This window comes from Rhagoletis pomonella, unplaced genomic scaffold (genome assembly GCF_013731165.1).
Source record: "Rhagoletis pomonella isolate Grant_MI unplaced genomic scaffold, Rhpom_1.0 Rhpom_scaffold_00877, whole genome shotgun sequence".
NCBI classification, from domain to species: domain Eukaryota; kingdom Metazoa; phylum Arthropoda; class Insecta; order Diptera; family Tephritidae; genus Rhagoletis; species Rhagoletis pomonella.
In genome coordinates, this window is record NW_023459431.1 from 20,046 (window position 1) to 38,059 (window position 18,014).

At 40.9% G+C, this 18,014-nt stretch overlaps 1 pseudogene; it reads right to left on the reverse strand.

The window, feature by feature from the left end:
• Positions 1 to 4,333: 4,333 nt before the first annotated feature.
• LOC118751646 lies at positions 4,334 to 11,303 on the reverse strand (annotated as a pseudogene).
• Between the last annotated feature and the right edge of the window lie 6,711 nt (positions 11,304 to 18,014).

Sequence of the window (18,014 nt, forward strand, 5' to 3'; positions counted from 1 at the left end):
GATGTAAATATAAGTGGTAATTAAGGAAATGTACGTGGTTACTTTTTCAAATGCACTTTATTTAAATTCATTATTTTATTTCATTTTAGAGTATGATAATTTAGATGTAATGTATGTATGTAAAAAAAGGAAAGTTACGCTCTAGAGACCCCGGACAGCACCCAACCAAATATGGTGCTTTGGGCGAGCAGTGGTCCAAATGTTGTGGGCAGTGTCCCAGGTAATAAAATATCTGCGTAAACGTCGGTTCCCAGGATCACGCGTATCGGTGCGGACGCATAAAAGCGAGGGTCCGCTAAGCGTATATGCGCGTACGGCTCAGCCACTGAGGCATCCGCGTTGCTAGATGGGCTTCTTCTTCTTCTTCTTATTTGGCGCTGTAACCGCCTAAGCGATTTTGGCCGAGTCCAAAACAGCACGCCAGTCATTTCTCTTCTGTGCTAACTGACGCCAATTGAAAATGCCAAGTGAAGCCAAGTCCTTCTCCACCTGGTCTTTCCAACGCAGAGGAGGCCTTCCTCTTCCTCTGTTCCCAGCATCGCGGCCCGCGTTGAATATTTTCAGAGCAGGAGCGTTTCTGTCCATCCGAACGACATGGCCAAGCCAGCGGAGCCGCTGAATTTTAATTCGCTGCACTATGTCTATATCGTTGTAAAGCTCATACAGCTCATCGTTAAATCGTCTGCGATATTCGCCATCACCAACGCGTAAAGGTCCGTAAATCTTTCGCAGAATCTTTCTCTCGAAAACTCCAAGAGCCGCCTCATCAGATGCTTTCATTGTCCATGCTTCCGCGCCATACACCAGCACAGGCATGATGAGTGACTTATAGAGTGTGATCTTTGTACGACGAGAGAGGACTTTACTTCTCAATTGCCTACTCAGCCCAAAGTAGCTCTTGTTGGCAAGAGTGATTCTCCGTTGGATTTCAAGGCTGACATTATTATTGGTGTTAATGCTGGTTCCCAAATAAACGAAGTCGTCTACTTTTTCAAACTTGTAACTGTCAACAGTGACGTGGGTGCCAAGACGCGTATGCTCTGACTGTTTGTGTGCTGACAGGAGATACTTCGTTTTGTCCTCGTTCACCACCAGACCCATTCGCTTTGCTTCTCTATCCAATCCCGAGAAGGCAGAACAGACGTAGCCCTTGTTTTTACCGATAATATCGATGTCGTCGGCATACGCCAGCAATTGTACGCTCTTATAAAGTATTGTGCCTGAGCGGTTCAGTTCTGCGGCTCTTATTATCTTCTCCAACATAAGATTAAAGAAATCACACGAAAGGGGGTCCCCTTGTCTGAAACCTCGTTTGGTATCAAACGGCTCGGAGAGGTCCTTCCCTATTCTGACGGAGCTGGTGGTATTGCTCAACGTCATTTTACACAGCCGTATTAGTTTCGCGGGGATACCAAATTCAGACATCGCGGCATAAAGGCAACTTCTCTTCGTGCTGTCGAAAGCGGCTTTGAAATCGACAAATAGATGGTGTGTGTCGATCCTATTCTCGCGGGTCTTTTCCAAGATTTGGCGTATTGTGAATACCTGATCTATGGTGGATTTTCCAGGCCTAAAGCCACACTGATAAGGTCCAATCAGCTCGTTGACGGTGGGCTTCAGTCTTTCGCACAATACGCTCGATAAGACCTTGTAACCTATGCTTAGAAGGCTAATTCCGCGGTAGTTGGCGCGTATGGCGGGGTCGCCTTTCTTGTGGATTGGGCAGAGCACACTTAAATTCCAGTCGTCGGGCATGCGTTCATCTGACCATATTCTGCATACGAGCTGATGCATGCACCTCATCAGCTCCTCGCCGCCGTACTTGAATAGCTCGGCTGGCAGGCCGTCAGCTCCAGCAGCTTTGTTGTTTTTCAGCCGCGTAATCGCTATTCGTACCTCGTCATAGTCAGGCGGTGGGACAGCTACTCCATCATCATCGACTGGGGACTCGGGTTCGTCTTCCTCACTACTTTCAGCGCTGCTACCATTCAGTAGGTTATAAAAGTGTTCCCTCCACAATTTAAGTATATTCTGGACATCGGTCACTAGGTCGCCATTGTTGTTCTTACAGGAGTTCGCCCCGGTCTTGAAACCTTCCGTAAGTCGCCTAACCCTCTGGTAGAATTTTCGGGCGTTCTTCCTGTCGGCCAGCATCTCAAGCTCTTCGCACTCACGTATTTCGGCCTCTCTCTTCTTATTGCGGCAAATACGTCTCGCTTCCTTCTTCAGTTCCCTATAACGGTCCCACATGGCTCGCGTTGCGCCCGATCGCAGCGTGGCCCTGTAGGCGGCATCTTTTTTCTCTGCGGCTTCTTGACATTCCTCATCGTACCAGTTGTTCTTTCGGGCTCGCTGAAATCCAACTACTTCTTCGGCGGCGGTACTTAATGATCGGGAAATGTGGTTCCACTGCTCGCGTACGTCGGATTGTTGAAGAGTGCTCTCAGAGAGCAGGTGTGTGAGTCGATGCTAGATGGGCTTATTCTGCTAAAATTGGCTAGCGCAATAGCGTGAGTTGCTACCCGTTTATTTTGCCCATATTTTCCCCGTAAGCATAACAGACAACCTCTTTCTCCGCTAACGCGCGTCTCGTCCAGGCGCAACTCTCGGGCTAAGTCAAGTGATATTATAGTTCGAGGGGAACATACGTCGACAAGCGCGCGGATCAAATGTAGGCGCCCTCCAGCTTCTACTTTAACGACTGCAGTCGGAGCGATAGCGATCATTGGTTGAAGTGTTGGCGCAGCTATGGTATGGTGACCCAAGATTCCGTTTCGGAACGTACGTCGTTTCGATAGCTGGTGAGGCCGAGTCGCCAGTCTACCTTCCTTTTGTGTGCGTCGAGAGGACTTGCGTCTGGGATTACGCAGGCGGAAAGGCCTGGTTTCCGCTCCACGTAACCGGTTCCGCTCGTGCTGCAATAGGGGTCGAAAAGGCCTAGTTTCCGATCCCCCTTCTGCGAATGCGCGGAGAGGCCGAGTCTCCGCTACATCGCCTGAAAGTGCACCTTCTTCGGTATCTGGACGGAAAGGCCGCGTTTCCGTTCCAGAATCGGACGCAAGTAGCGAGATTACACCATCGGAATGAAAAGTGGATCGCACAAATGCCATACATTCCATTGAGCAGGAATGCCTTGGCAAAGTTAAATTTTTATTACATCGAAAATTGTAAATTGTCTTTATGATGTTTGGAAGTGCCAATATTAAGTGAAAAAAAATCATTTCCGTTGATGACTTGATCTACTAATATTCGTAATTAGCAGTTCAACTTCATTGCATGAAGTTGTCGAAAACGTATTACTCTACATTTGGAGAGTTTTTAGCCATTCTCGCAACCCTACAACTAGTCTGCCACCCAAAAAAATGGTTTGGATGCCACTGTAGGCGATACTCGTCTAAAAACAGGGTAGCTCATATGCAGCAGAAAACATAAGTTTAATTTCAAATTTTATTACAAAATGTCTTATTCCATTTTGAATTTTACATAAAAATATGTGAAATATTTATAAAAGGTTAGTGCATTGATATGGGCTTATGACAATGCATCTTTTTTTTTTTTACATTTTTATCCCAACAATAAAATATATTTACGGTACTATATGCTTTGTTGCAGAAACATCTTTACTGACTCAAAATATATTGTCATAATTCAAGTGGTGGTAAAAAATTCAAGAGTTGAAAGCCGCAGTAGCAAATTCAATTTCGCTAAGAAGTGTAGTAGATCTACTGCCATTGCAGTAAGTTCCGACCGCTGACCGACATACTACGTTCACTTTGTGGAATGCATGTATGTATGTACATTGGCACAATTGTCAGAAACCATTCAAGGCGAATTTATACAATGGAAAACCGTATACATACATACAAGGTGAAATGATATTTCTTCATTGAAAAAAAAAGAAAAAAAAATGTCAGAATGAATTCAATGGAAATCCGTATACATACACGGCGAATTCATATTTCATTTCAATTATATTTTTCTGGCACGCGGCGGTTGTGTAATCTTAAGGTTAGGTGAGTATGCGTAAAATATCGTATTATATAGCTAGTTTTGAATGTAATTTTTTCTTAATTACAGGATGTTGCTGGGCATAGTTTCTGCTGGTGTTATTTTTCGGCAAATAACTCCAACATCGAGGGACTTAATCGACTTACTTGGAGAAAGCTGCTGAAGGTGAAATGGAAGACGCGGAAATGATTGAATCGATAGAAAATTTGGAAGATACTAAAGGCCATTCTACAAAAGAATGGGTTAGTATGCTTGGACCACGCCAATCGCCAATCGCTTTCAGTCTTTTTTGCGCACCTTTGAAGTGATTAAAAAAAACAGCAAGGCGATCGTATTATAAAGGCAACGTATATATTTTTATATGCATTTTTCTAAAGTAAACATTTCTTCCTGTATATATACCTAACAGTTTGTGCCTTTCCAATATTACTCCTTGAACTTCTGAATAACAATTTCATCATAGTACGGCCGACAATTAAGTCGTACATTTAGGCGTGAGCACAGCAAAAATATACCAGATAATTTGCGATGTATGGAATAGATTTCCTCTGGCGGTGGACAAAGGCGATGTGCGACCATTGTGGGTACTAAATGTGCAATGCGTTCGGTGGTGTTCTGCCGGCCGAAATCAAAATCACCATCAAAGCGAAATATTTCGCCAAGTATCATAACAGCATCCACATGCGCCTCTTCCATTTGCTTGGTTTCATAACCTGTGAGAAAAACCCATTTCGCGTGACATGCGCAAGACACCTTCACGATTATTCTCTGCAGCGTGCATTATTACCTGCCGATAATTACGTATGAATTGCTTTTGATAAAAACGCGTTGAACAAAAATCAATTAACATTAGTCTCTTCGTATCAACATCATAAAGGAAATTCGACCAATTCGGATCGGTTTGCATGCATTCCAACTCGAACAGCTCACGCAAGCACAACTTGAGTATAGACGAAGCAATGTGATGGCGATGCTCATAGCTTAAATCGAAGCACCTGTCCAATGGTACACCTGGCACTAATTCTGTAGTCAGTACGCTGCTTGTGGTCAATTCTTTAATGACCTTCGGTACATAGTACTCGTGATAAGGTGCAATCATCTGCTTAAATTTATCTGTATCTTCAGCTTCACGTGTATAATCTACTTCCCAATTTAGTTCACGTTTGGCCACCTTGACCACATTGTCAATAAAGAGGCCGTGCGGAAAGACATCCCATACTTTGAGCATGCCTACTTAATTATCAATATCACTTTCGATGCTTTGCGCAACGCCAGGATATTGAATTTTTATAGCCACTTGAATGCCACCTTTCAATGTAGCGCGATGTACCTGCCCAATGGAAGCCACCGCAAATGGTTTCTCATCGAAACTTTCCAAAAGATGACGCCAATCGGCGCCCAATTGTGTGATCATTACGCGCTCTACTTGCCAATCGGGCATATAGTCGGCCGCCTGGCGTACACGTTCAAAAGCTTTAGCCAGCTGCGGTGACACCACCTTAGAATCCTGTATACTTAGTATTTGGCCGATTTTCAATGCTGCACCTTTGTTGATGAACGTGGTATGTACACATACCGGGACCGTATTCGACGCATGTGCGAACAGAATAAATCTTCATTTGTTGTATCCTACACGGATTTGGCAAATAAAGAGCATGTACTTGCGTACTTCCTACCTGAAGCACCTTTTCAAATGCTAGAAATCTTCGACAAGGTGGCTAAAGACATGGTCTTATCAATATTTCCAACATATGAACGTGTTCCAACAGAAATTCATGTTCGTATATCAGAATTGCCTCATAGAGAAGAGTTACGGACTTTCCGGAAACTCCATCTGAACCAGCTGGTGCGTACTTTGGGCGTGATAACAGCTACAACGGGTGTGTTACCTCAACTTTCAGTCATCAAATACGATTGTGTGAAGTGTGGCTACGTTTTAGGGCCCTTTGTACAGTCACAGAATACAGAAGTTAAACCTGGCTCCTGTCCTGAGTGTCAAAGTGCCGGCCCTTTTGCGATTAATATGGAACAAACATTATATCGGAATTACCAGAAGATTACCTTACAGGAATCTCCTGGTCGCATTCCCGCTGGTCGGATTCCGCGTAGTAAGGACGTAATTCTTTTAGCGGATCTTTGTGACTTATGCAAGCCGGGTGATGAGTTAGAAGTTACTGGTATTTACACAAACAACTCTGATGGTTCGCTAAACACTGAGCAAGGGTTTCCGGTTTTCGCCACCGTCATTATTGCGAATCATATCGTTGTGAAGGACAGCAAACAAGTAGTACAATCGCTTACGGACGAAGACATCGCTACCATTCAGAAGTTGAGTAAAGATCCTCGGATTGCAGAAAGAATAATAGCTTCAATGGCCCCATCCATATATGGCCACGACTATATTAAACGCGCACTTGCGCTGGCTCTATTTGGTGGAGAGTCTAAAAACCCCGGTGATAAACACAACGTTAGAGGCGACATAAACTTACTTATATGCGGCGACCCAGGAACAACAAAACACAAACAAAAAGAAGCTGATTGTCACCGAACCGAACCCTTTTGGAGCTGAAGATATGTGAGTTTTTAAATATTGTTTTTGAATTATTTTAAATTGTTCCTTTCGGGCGGGTCTTACACTATAAACTGCCTACACAGTTTATGCAATCTCTTCCAAATAAAGCGGATAGAAAACCAGCAAGCTTGAGAGGTTGAAGATTTTGAAACAAAAAAACATATCGGGTTAAACTTGCTAGTTTTCTACTGTTTGCTTTTATTCTGAGGCGGAGTAGTTCGCTACTTCTGCAGTTATTTTAATTATGGATTCAGATCTGAGGATGGTCGTTTTTGTATAGCCGGATCAACCCGGGGTAACTCGGGTAAGAACCATCACGCCAAATACAAAAAAAAAAAAAACTCAAAATATACTCCATGGTACTAAAAAACAGGTTATCTCCAAAAAGGTTAGACATGGGATCCCTCCTACTACCTAGAAGTGGAATGTTGTGGTAAAAGGAAGTGGAATGTAGTAAAGTGGTGAGGGGTAATTTATGAGGCGGTTGTTGGCTCCGAGTTTCCATCGTTGTATGGCGGGAGTAGAACCAACTTCACCAGTGGTCTTGTGACTTGACCTTTCTCCGTCGAGATGTCCACTACTCGTACTCTGCTGTCGGCACCAGGGTGTACGTTGACAACTCGTCCTAACCTCCACTCAGTGGGGGTTAAGTTGTCTTGATGACGACCAGATCACCAGGTTTGATATTTTCTTTGGGATGCTTCCACTTAATGCGTTTTTGAAGTTCGGTTAGGTACTCTGTTTTCCATCGCCTACAGAAAGTTTGATTCAGTGCTTTGAGTTTTTGCCACCGATTCACTATGGAGGCAGGAGTTTCATTAACGTCTAATTCTGGTGGGGCTAGAAGATGTCCACCGATGAGAAAATGGCCTGGAGTAAGCGGCTCCAGGTCAGTAGGGTTATTTGAAGAGGGACTCAGTGGCCGTGAATTGAGGCATGCCTCAATACGGCCTAAAAGAGTACTAAGCTCTTCAAAGGTGTATTTGTGGGCGGACGCAATTTTTCTAAAGTGGCTTTTGAAGCTCTTTACGCCCGCTTCCCACAGTCCTCCCATGTGAGGCGCTGCAGCGGGTATAAAATGCCACGTCAGCATTTGATGATTGTATTTCGAGATAGTTTTTTCTCGGGTTTCAGACAGAAAAGCTTTAAATTCAGATCGTAAGGATCGTGAGGCTCCGACAAAGTTAGTGCCGTTGTCGGAGTAAATATTTCTCGGACATCCTCTTCTAGCCACGAACCGTGCGAACGCCGCTAGAAAAGATGGGGTACTAAGATCACTAGTAGCTTCTAAGTGAATCGCTTTTGTCGTGAAACAAACAAATAAACAGACATACCCTTTAGAAACTCGACAACCTCTGCCGCGGTAACTTTTAACATCAAAAGGTCCAGTAAAGTCTACCACCGTATTGGTGAAAGCGCGAGTAAATGTAGTGCGTTCCGGAGGAAGAGTTCCCATAAGTTGAGTTTGTGACCGTTTTTTAAAGATAATGCATGTCTTACAATTATGGATAGTGGACTTGATCAAGTTCTTGACTTTGGGAATCCAGTATTGGGTACGGATGAGGCGTAGCATCAGTTGATTCTCTCCATGCAAGGAGACCTTGTGAATAAACGATACAATAAGGCGGGACAACCTGCTGTTATACGGGATAATGCTCGGGTGGCGTTCATTGTATGCTAAGTCCTGGGATGCTCCAAGGCGACCTCCGGCTCTGATGATGTCATGTTTATCGATGAACGGATTAAGCGGAAGGATTTCACTCTTCGCATCGATTGGTTTTTTAGACTTCAAGTTTGCGTATTCTTCACCATAATAATGCTTCTGGTAGATTTTTATCAGGATTTCTGCCGTTGTTTTAATTTCATTAGATGAAATTAAACAAGAATTTTCCTGAAGTGAAGCTTTTGTTTTGGAATGAGTTCTTCGATAGAATCTCATAACATATGATAAAACTCTCAAAGCTCTCGGTAGATCGGAAAAACGGTCAAGAATATCGATATCATTTGCTCTTGTTGTCGCATAAGTGTGTGCTCTTTTTTCTTCAACTTCTGTATGATAGTCTGTTCCTTGAGCGGGCCACCTGGAGTTGTCTTCTTGCAGCCAAGAAGGTCCCTGCCACCACAAAGAATTGTTGACCAATTCTGACGCAGGTAGTCCTCTGCTAGCCAAATCGGCTGGATTTGAGGCCGAGTCTACGTGTAGCCAGTCCTTCTCCCCTACTTTTTCTACGATTTTCGTAATTCGGTGGGCGACGAAGGTTGACCAAGAACAAGGCGGCTTTCGTATCCATGCGAGTACGATGGTCCAGTCCGTCCATAGATGTGTCTTCACTGGTCCTAGGTTGAGGTTGTTGATTATAGATTCTATGATTTCTGCGAGCAGTACTGCTCCGCAAAGCTCCAGTCGTGGTAGCGATATAGTTTTGACGGGGGCTACTCTGGTTTTTGCCAAAAGTAGATTGACCAAAATTTTGTCATCTCTTTTGACACGCATATATGCCGTAGCCGCATATGCTTTTTCTGATGCGTCGCAGAAACCATGTATCTCTATGGTGTCTCCAGGTGGGAAGTATACCCATCGAGATATTCTGATATTATCTATTTCGTGGTAATGTCTCGTAAAATGCTGCCAACGTTCTAAAATAGTATCAGACACAGTCTCATCCCAGTCTGTGCCTTCTAGCCAAATACTTTGCATGAGTATTTTGGCTACGATGACTATTGGTGCGAGCCATCCCAGTGGATCGAAAAGCTTGGCAATCGCTGACAGCATCGCCCTTTTCGTAATAGTGTCGTGCTCCTCCAATGGTCTGACCATAAAATAAAATAAATCCGTATGGGCATTCCACCTTATGCCCAGAGCCTTAACCGTGCTGGTGTCTTCGAATGCTAAGAAATCTTCGCTAAGAAGGTCCGTTTTTGGGATGCCCTTAAGAATTTCCTGACAATTTGAGGTTTATTTCCGTAGTGGAAAACCAGCTGATCGTAACACTTCTGAGATTTCATCTCTTGCTTTAATGGTAGAGTCGACGCTATGTCCTCCAGCTAACACGTCATCCACATACATGCACTTTCGTAGTATGTTAGATGCTATTGGGAAAGAATTCTCTACATCGTCGGCTAATTGCAGAAGTGTCCTTATCGCGAGGTAAGGTGCGCTATTAATCCCGAAAGTGACAGTCTTTAATTCATATAGACTTACAGGTTCGTTCGGGTTTGTACGATAAACTATTCGCTGGTATTTGGTATGGTTGTTATTCACCCAAATTTGGCGGTACATCTTCTCGATGTCGCTATTAAAAACGTACCGATATAATCTCCAGCGGAGTATTAATATTGGAAGATCTGCTTGGAGTACTGGACCTGGGTAAAGTACGTCATTTCAACTTGTACCATTAGCCGTCTGGCTTGAGGCATTAAAGACGACCCGAACTTTTGTAGAGGTGCTTTCCGCCTTTATCACAGCGTGATGGGGTAGAAAGTAATTATCGGAAGAGTCTGCTGAAATGCTACCATTTATCCTGGACATGTGTCCCAGTGATTCATATTCTGTTAGTACCCTATTATACTCCTTTTGCAGGACGGGATCCTTTGTAAGCCGTGTCTCATTCCGGAAGAACTGAGAGCATGCTCTTTTAAGAGAGGGGCCTAGGCAAATGTTTGCTGGAAATTCCTGCCTAAATGGTAGCGAGACTACATATTTTCCATCTGGGTTTCTCTCAGTCGTTTTCCGATAAAGCTCTTCACAATACTTGTCGTCTTCGTTTAAATTTTTGTTTTTCGGTATATCTTCTAGTTCCCAGAAAGCTGTTAGTTGTTGATCCAAGGCAACTTCGCTATGATAAGAAACTATGTTGTTTGTTGGATTTGGTGCTTCTGTGCGACCGGTTAAAATCCAACCGAACACGGTTTCTTGGGCAAGAAGTGTACTGAGAACATTTTTCTTCAAGCCGCACAAAATAATTTGGGGATAAATGTATCCGCCAAGTACTAGGTCTACTTCTTCGTTAACGTAGAACCTTTTATCTGCTAAAATCAGATCTGGAAATGCCTGCATAGTCATAGCGCTGATATGGCAGGATGGAAGATTTCCAGTTAATTTTGTCAGCACGAGCACTGTTGCATGTAGACTAAACAGTTGGTCAACAGGGGACCGTAGTTCTATGTTGCATGCCTCCTTGACCTGAGCAGAGGTTGAATTCGTTATGCCTGAAACTTTGGCATACATCTTCTTAGATGGCAGGTTGATTCTGCGTTTGAGTCGTTCTGTTATAAAGGAACACTCCGAACCAGAATCAATGAGTGCTCGTGCTGAAAAATCTGTACCATTGAGACGTATATTTACACGAGCCGTTCCTAAAAGTACACCTGAGTTCATATTTGCATAATTAGACTTAACGTTTTTGCTTTTACCGGAGTTAGTTTTATTGAAGTTACGCCTTGCTGCAGCTTGTTGCGAGGTTGAGGCAACATCTTTGGCAGAGCTCGGTGGCGTTTGAGGCGGTGTTGCCTTTGGCGGAATTGTCTGGGTGTGCAGGAGCGTATGATGTCGCGAGTGACACGTGCCGCAATTGAAAGGGCTTGTGCATCTTGACACAGTATGTCCAGAACTCAGACAATTCAGGCAAGCATTGTTGCTCTTTAAAAACTCTATCCTTTCAGTTGGCGTTAGCTTTAGGAAATGGGAACAGCGGCGTAATTTGTGCTCATTTGTTTGGCACATTTTACATGTGTACTTGGTTACGCTTGTTTGGAACGCGCCAAGTCTTTTTGTGGGGGCTTCTGAGGGATGTCTGGTGTTTTGCGGCTTTGAGGCTTTGTGCCCTTTATGCCTGACATGGTTTCCAAGGTTTGAAACCTATTCGATAGGAACTTGTCCATGTCTTCCCACTTTGGTAAATTTTTCTTGTGATCTATGGTTTGTTCCCATAGAGCCAGCGTACAGTCGGGAAGTTTAGTTGAGCATAGATATACAATAATTCCATCCCAATTCGAGATGTCAATATTATGGCTCTTGAGCGCTGATAAACAATTATTTATATCGCGCTGCAACTTCTTCAGTGAGCTACCACACTCATTATCTATGGAAATTAGGTTGAAAAGAATTTTTAGTTGCGTATTTATGAGGATACGCTTATTTTCATATCTCTCACACAGGTTATTCCAGGCCGTTTGAAAACCTTCATTGGTGAGTGGACATTTTCTTACTATGTCTTTGGCTTCCCCTTGAGTCTTCTGATTCAGGTGAAATAGTTTCTCAACAGGGGTGAGCCGCTTGTTTAGGATGTATATGGCTGTGAACATGTCACGGAACGATGGCCATGACAGATAGTCGCCCTTGAACACATCTGTGTCACACGGAGGAAGGTGAATATTGTGTTCACGAACCGACTGATCTTGTACATCCTTCTCTGCATTTACAAGCGTCTCAGACTGACTAGCCATTACCGACATGCATTTGACATAGCTGGAAAACGAGCCCTTATGTTTCCGTCTAATTGCTTTAATGTCATCTTTAGAAATTCCTTCTTTATTTATGATCGCGTCATAAGCTACTTTGGTCTTTTCCCACAAAGCCTTTAGTTCGTCTTGCTGTATTGCAAGGCCGTGTTTGTTTTGCTCTGTGGCTGGTGTGCTATTGTAATCTGATTCAAATTCGATTACAGATTCTGCCAAACGAATAAAGGTTTCCATTGCGGTAATTGATCTTCAGATTACTCTTTACGAATTAAAATTTGTAGTGGTTTTCGAAAGAAGTATGTTCACTATAAATAGGAATAGACCGTGTATATTCCAAACTGTCGTATATGTATAAATGCACAGCGAAACTTTTGCCAAATTGTCGAAAAGAGTATAAGAGTACCAACGTAGCTTGTTTAAACTCTACGAGCCAAAACCCAGAAGCAGTCAAGAAAACACTACGATTTAAAATTGATATCTCTTTCAGAAAATTGATGATTTTTTTATTTTTTCAGAAAAGTGATAAGCATATGTATGTATATATATGTTTATGTGCTACTCACCACCCAACACTGCCGACGAAGGTATATATATATATGTATAAGCATATATGTATGCACAAATTCGTGTGTACACCCAACGCAACGTCGTCAAAACTAATCCAAATGGACTTAATTTCAATTTTTACCAGCAAATATTTCGCAAATGGACTGAATTTAGCGTGGTGAAGTGATTTTTGTGAAAAAAAATGTGAAGGAAATTAAAAATTTGAGGTTATGTGACCTCAAACACAGTGAATCAGTGTAATGCAAATTTAAGAAATGTGCTGCACGAATTAAATTGCTTATGCACAACGAAATTGAAAGTGAAATTTATCGGCGCTTTGTTAACTCGAGTAGCAAATCGAATGTGGCAAGTGGCAAAATACCAAAAAATTGTTGCAATATGTAGTGAGCCGGAAAGCAATGTGTGCTGCACTTTGATATTTAAGTTACATATATGCCACTGTTCACTGTGATATGTGTAGGTTGCACGGTGCACCAATTACGAACTGTTAATGTCGATGGACACTCTTCACTGCGGTTATTTGCACAAGTTCAACTTTTTTTTTTCGTTTTTTCTCACAAATCACTTCAACTCGCTTGGATTCACGTTGAGGTTATATCTGGTAATTTTTTTGTGCACTTGAATTTGTAACCACGTACCTTAGTTTCCTAGTAGCTGGTGAAACTGCTTGTTGGATGATGATGTTATCAATGATTTTCTGGTTCGTGGCATGAATTAGTGTGGCTGTGGCTGTAGCAGAATCGCTGTTATGTGCAGCTTGATGTGACCAAATTCCTTTTTCGTAGAAGTGGCTCAATTACTTTTTGGGTTCGCTTTTTCTTCTAGTGTGGACTGTATGTTGGTTTCCCGGCTCCTAAGGACCAATAAAAACGTCAGTGTGACGCAGTGCGGCTCAAGTGTGGCGCGCAAAATGGTCACAATGAGGTTTGAAAATAATAGGAAAAAAAGACAAATAAAACTCGGTTTAGTTTAATGGTTTTATTAATTGTCCAAGTATTTTGATTTGATTTAGATATGTTGGGTTACAATGGTTTTACCTGAAAATAATGTGGCCTGGTAGCTGCAGTTCTTTCTCCTTGGTTTCCCGATGTGAAAGTGAAAAACTCTAAAGCCGTAATTTTCGTTCGAACCGCCGGACAAAGAAAAGACGTGGAGGGGAAATTCAACGAAAGATACTTTATCCGGCGGGAAACTTAAACTCACGGCGCGAATATATAATATACGTACATGTGTACAAGTATGCATGCATAAATGTACACATATGTGAATGACACATTAGGGTGGTGCATTATATTTGGAAATATTTAGGCTTAAGGCCTAAACAGTATAGTTTCAGGCGGGCTCTTCCTAAACTATGCATTTTTCAAGGTTATTGTGGCTTACTAACATTTTATTTTTAATATTTAATAAGTTGAAAAAGTAACAAAGTCTAAGAGGTATCGAGTTATAACAGCATACATAGTTTAGGAAGAGCCTGCCTGAAACTATACAATAAAGCAAATAAGCAAATGGATGTATTGAATTGACAACAACAACCACGCTGTCAAGTTTAAATAGCGGCAAATCAGCTGCACTTGATAGTAGTTGGTTGAATAAGGAAAATAAATTAGCAACAAGAGTTTACGGGGTGTACATAGCTCAGTGGTTAACGCTTGTGACTCTGCACATCGATTACGCAGGTTCCATTCCTGCTGAAGTCTAGAGAAAAGAAGTCTGATGAGGAGATGTGGTGATCTCCGAAATAGCTGCTATAACTTCTACTGCTTAGACTTTGTTGCTTTTTCAATTTTTCCTAATAAACAATCGTGGTACAAAGCTCAATTTATTACATTTCGTTTAAACAAAGAACTAAAAAATCGGCCTTATAAAGAGATCACGTAAGTACTTGGGAAGAAGATATAAAACATTGGTGTACAGGTCTATAGTAGAACCACTCTTTATATACTGCCCTACGATTTTCTTCCTAGCGGGGGCTCGCATGTAGATAAACTGCAAAAAATTCCAAACCGAGCGATGAGATTCATCCTCAACAAACCGTACGACACACCAATAAGATGTATGCTTGAAACCTTGAATTGGTTAAGCGTGAAGCAACAAGTTTTTTACCAATATTAAGAAGGGCAACCTGCCGGATTATCTTAGCGATAATCTCCGATATATAAATGAGACCCATACATATTTGTTAAGAGAGAATAACAGCTTCAGACTCCCGAAGTATAGCACGGAAGTGGACAAAAAAAATATTTTTTATAAAGGCTTAAAGTGCTTTAATGAATTAGCATAAATAGGCTATAAAAAATTGTGATACTATCACTATTTTCAAGTGGCTGCTATATGACCATTGTAGAACGCAGCCTATAAGATAGTGATGTATAACAATAGCGTGGATTGGAAACAACGCCTTTCCAACCACCAAGATATCGGGAATAGGTGGATCGGAAACTCGGCCTTTCCGAATACCTTTAAAACCTAGATACTAAACAATAAATGAGCGGAATGGAAACTAGGCCTTTCCAACCGTCACGAAAGTGCGACTTGGTGGATCGGAAACTCGGCCTTTCCAACCGTCTACAAAACCTCCGGGCAATGGCATGCTTTTATATTGATATAAAATAATTTCAGTGAAGCAATAATGTTATTTAAAAATTTCCGTAGAGCATATTATGTTTAATATATAAATTTTAAATCTTATTATTAATATTATAAATGTGAAAGTTTGTATGTTTGGATGTTTGGGAAATCATCACGCGGAAACGACTGAACGGATTTGCATGAAATTTGGTACGCATATAGCTTATGGGGCAGACTGTTTAATAGGCTATTTTTTTAAGAGTTGCCACCTGTTAAAAAGTTTAAATTATTTAATATGCGGGAACTGCTAAATGGATTTGCATGAAAATTTGCACACAAATTGCTTATGACCTATATTGGAAAATAGGCTACTTTTCTTAAAAGTTGCCACCTGTTAAAAAAGTTTAATTAAATTAATACGCGGAAACGACTAAACGGATTTGCATGAAGTTTTGCACACAGATAGCTTATGACCTAGGTTAGAAAGTAGGCTACTTTTTTAAGAGTTGCCACCTGTTAGAAATGTTTAATTTAATTAATACGCGGAAATGAGTGAACTGATATGCATGGAAGTTTTCACACGGATAGCTTATGAGCTAGGTTGAAAAATAGGCTACCTTTTTCAAGAGTTACCACCTGCTAAAAAAGTTTAATTAAATTAATACGCGGAAAAATCTGAACGGATTTGCATGAAATTTTGCAAGCAGATAGCTTATGACCTACAGTGGAAAATAGGCTAATTTTTTGAAAGAGTTGCCACCTGTTAAAAAGTTTTAATTAAATTAATACGCGGAAACGACTGAACAGATTTGCATGGCATTTCGCACAGAGATAGCTTATGACCTATGTTGGAAAATAGGCTACTATTTTAAGAGTTATCTCGCATTAGGAAAGTTTAATTAAATTAATACGCGTAATGACTGAACTGATTTGCATGAAAGTTTGCACACAGATAGCTTATGACATAGACTGGAAAATAGGCTACTTTTTTAAAAATTGCCACCTGTTTGAAAATGAAATTTTGCTCAAAGATGGTTTATGACCTGGACTGAAAAATAGGCTACTTCCTTAACCGGGTTTCCGATCAGAACGAAATTTAGTACACTTACTACGGATTTCGGAAGGATGGTCTTAGACTGAAAGTAAGTCCGATAACTCAAGGCCCCTCCCATACAAATTGGAATTTTCATATTACATACATATCTCTGGAAGTATTTGTGGGAGAGAACTGAAACTTGGTATAGTGATATGTATGTGAAATCAATGTTGGCATTAATCGATTGATGTTTTAATTAGTTAGTTAATTCGATTAAATTCAATATGATTACAGTTAATTATGATTAATTTTAATCCGACTAAACAGTTAATCGTAACCGCGATTAAAAAATTAATTTTTAATCATTAACTCTTAATTTGATCAAGTAGGTTTGGTGATTAATTAAGTTATGCTGGAATTTCCCTGTGCACACAAAGCAAGTTAATCCGGTATGGCTAAGTCGGGTTTCCTCATCAATCTAAGCAATTTGGTGTGCATTTTCATTAAAATATATACCAACAAACGTTTTATAAACTAGGTTTGTAAAAGTTCCCAGTTTATGTATTACTAATAACAATAATTATATTTTTTTTATATTTTGTCCTTTTTATAAGCGTAAAACACAAAATAATTACTATAACTGGTGTTTGGTTTCAAACTCGGACAAACTAGACAAACTAATCAGATTTTATTTTTAATTGGATTAACGATTAATGTTTTAAATTAATTAAACGTAATCGCAGCCAGCGATTAACGATTAAAAAAATGTTATCATTAATCGTACAGTTGATTACGACTAATTAATTTTAATCGTCAAACGCGATTAACATTTTAATCGTTAATCAGATTAACAGTTTGCCAACACTGTATGAAATCATGCTCATATTCACGGAGAAAAATGGACGTTTTTGCAAAAGAGGCGTAGCACCTCCCATACTGACTGAAAGTTTCATATTGCATATCTCTTCAAATGTTTGGGGTAAAACACTCAAGCTTGGTATGGAAATCCATATGTATGTATGTATGTGAAACTAATACCATACTCATGGAGAAAAATGAGAGTTATTGGAAAAGGTGGTGTGGCAACTCCCATGCAAATTGATTTTTCTATGCTGCATATCTCTGGAGGTGTTTATTGCAGAGGACTGGAACTTGGCACTGAGATGTGTATACAAAATTAATTCCATACTCATGGAGAAGAATTTGCGTTATTCGAAAAGGAGACATGGTTCCTGCCGTACAAATTTACTGTTTTATACCGCTTATCTCTAGAGGTGTTCATGGTAGAGTACTGGGACTTGGTACTAGGGTATATAAAATCAATTCTAAATTCATGGAAGAAGATTGGAGTTATAAGAAAAAGGCGCGTGGCACTTCCAGTAAAAACTTTACTTTTTCTTGCCACATATCCCTGGAAGTGTTTGTGGAAGAATACTGGAACTTGGTATGGAGTTGTGTATACAAAATGTATCAATTGCTCATGGAAAAAATGTGAGTTATTACAAAAGGAGGCATGTCGCCTCCCATACATACTAAAAACTTCTTAATACATATCTCTGGAAGGATAGAAAATCTCTCGAAGTATTTTAAATTTGTTATGGAGATTTATTTTATAAGTGCCGTACTGACAGAATAAATTTCATTAAATGGAAAAGGGAGAGCCGGGTTCGGCCTTATAATCTAAAGCTCTCTTGAGGCATTTCCTACAGTAATGAGAAGTGGTATTTTATCAAGGCCAGGTTACTAAATTTGTGTTGGAAATATTAGAACTCGCCGTGGCACCTCCGAGAAGGTTACACG